Source organism: Engraulis encrasicolus, chromosome 20, assembly GCF_034702125.1.
Source record: "Engraulis encrasicolus isolate BLACKSEA-1 chromosome 20, IST_EnEncr_1.0, whole genome shotgun sequence".
NCBI lineage: Eukaryota > Metazoa > Chordata > Actinopteri > Clupeiformes > Engraulidae > Engraulis > Engraulis encrasicolus.
This window is the reverse complement of record NC_085876.1, coordinates 25,632,481-25,634,980: the sequence shown is the minus strand read 5'-3', so window position 1 is coordinate 25,634,980 and position 2,500 is coordinate 25,632,481. Positions and strand designations below refer to the sequence as shown.

General features: G+C 41.9%; 1 protein-coding gene across 1 annotated transcript in view; it reads right to left on the bottom strand.

Moving 5' to 3' along the window:
- epb41a (erythrocyte membrane protein band 4.1a) overlaps nucleotides 1-2,500 on the bottom strand; it is a 61,676-nt gene that overhangs the window by 53,481 nt on the left and 5,695 nt on the right. The window lies entirely within an intron of this gene.

Sequence of the window (2,500 nt, the reverse complement as noted above, 5' to 3'; positions counted from 1 at the left end):
TAGTCAGAACACACCCACAACAGTAGTGATGGTCACTCCATCACAAGAGCCAACATGCATGTGTCATGAGAGACGTCTATGTTGCCGCTTCTCAAATCCAGATGTTTTACTATCCCCTACCCCCATCTCCTTTTGTAAAAAATCCTTGGGACCACGAAAGTTGCCATAAAAAGTTATTATACAAAAAGTTATTACTAGTATAATCATTATTATATCCATGTCACACCATGTAAAAGATGTCCCCTGTTGTAAGATTGTTGTTATCAGAATGGCAGTGACCAAGGCGTAATACTGAAGACTCTGTGTGATGTCATAGTACTGTAGTACTTAGGTGATAAAGCTTTCCGAGGAATAGTAAGGTGTTCCTCTGGAAGAACGTTGCACATTCTGAGGCTAGAATCAGCCTTGGTCCCACCAATACCACAAAACATCTCCCTCATGTTGCTTGTTAAAAGTAGACAGGTATGTATTTCAGAAAAAGAGAGAGAATGTGTGCATCGTACAAATGCAGGTGCTACGAAGAAAAAAAAGAATATATATATGTATAGAAAAGCATTAATACAAATTTTCACACTGATGAAACACTTTAATAATGAACATCAATGAGATTTCAACAGGTCGCATGTGAACGCTGCGTCCGACAGAACCTGACAGCTTAGCTCAGTGCCTATCAAATCTACCCTTGGGTACGAATAAAAGTTATTGAACTTAATCTAATCTAATCTAATAATTTCTGACATGTTAACAAAAACATAGTAGCAATCTCAGTCCTCAATTCAGTGCGAGGACCTTTATTTATGTTCTGATAGGCCTTCACAAGGGTTACAGTGCTTTGACATTACTTTGTTGCAGTGGTGTGGAGTCTCCACTAGGGGGCAATGAGAGCCCATCTAAAACTTGAGACAATTCCATAGTTTTCCTCAAATCCTGCCTTGGATGTTTTCACATTGACCTGGTTCTGCAATTTAATCTCGGATGTTCGTGTTTTGGTCTTTTTTGGGGACCATGTACCGGACACACACACGCACACACCTACAAAAACACACACACACACACACACACACACACACACACACACACACACACACACACACACACACACACACACACACACACACACACACACAGGCCCACCGACAGGGGGGGGGGAAACGGGTATGTTGCCCTGGACCCAGGGAGATAGGGGGCCCAGAATTGGGTCTCCATTAAATTGTATTTATTGGGTTGGGGGCCCTTTCAAATGACTTTGTCCTGGGCCCAGTAAATGCTGTCAGCAGCCCTGCACACACACACACACACACACATCCTGTCACATGTCACCAGTTGCCAGGCATAATCTCCGGATCTCGCCACATTCCCAATAAGAGTGGCCATGCAACATGCTATAACATGCAAGGTCAGATGACGTGTGTGTGTGGTGTGTGTGTGTGTGTGTGTGGTGTGTGTGTGTGTGTGTGTGTGGGTGTGTGAGAGAGAGATAGAGAGAGACAGAGAGAAAGAGGGAGAGACAGAGAAAGAGACAGAGAGAGAGAGAGAGACAGAGAGAGATAGACAGAGAGAGAGAGAGAGAGAGAGAGAGAGAGAGAGAGAGAGAGAGAGAGAGAGAGGACAGAAACAGAGAGAGAGAGAGAGAGAGAGAGAGAGAGAGAGAGAGAGAGAGAGAGAGAGAGAGAGAGAGAGAGAGAGAGAGAGAGAGAGAGAGAGAGAGAGAGAGAATGGTACTTCGATGGTAGTAGATATATCAGGTCAGAAGTGCAGACAGTGGCCTCAAGTATACTACACCATGCCCATCTTTATTTATGAGGTAGGTGGACATGCTATATGCCATGACATTACTGCTACCTTCACCACAGCCAAGACTGCTGATGTATCGATCACTCATAATCATAAACTACACTGATTTACAGATGGTATTAAACACACGCACAAACACAGACACTCACATACCACACAGATTTACTGAGAATATAATAATAAACACTGTCTGCACACCCAACGCAGACACACACATGTGCACCAACATAAACTGCTGTGAACTAATGTATTGATTAAGAATAGGGATGCACGATACACATTTTTTCACTTCCGATCCGATCCCTATCAAATTAACATTATACCGGGATGAAAATAGCGGCAGCTAAATGTAATTTAATTACAGTAATAATTAGGGCTGTAACGATATTGTATCGAATCGATAAATCGTGATACGCAAAGTCATGATACTGTATCGTGATACAAGAAGTCAGTATCGTGATACACCCTTTCAACGCTCTCTTCCCATTAAGACCAGAAAATAACCACATGATATGATGTGATTGTGCCTCCAAGCTTCCTATCAATGTATTTTTTACTTTTAAACTAAAATAAAGCAAAACATTATTAGTAACTTCTTGTAACCTATATAAACGATCATCAAAAAGATACATTTTTAAAATCGTGGGGTTTATCGAACCGTATGTCAAGTATCGTGATACGAACCGAACAGTGAGTTGAGTGTATC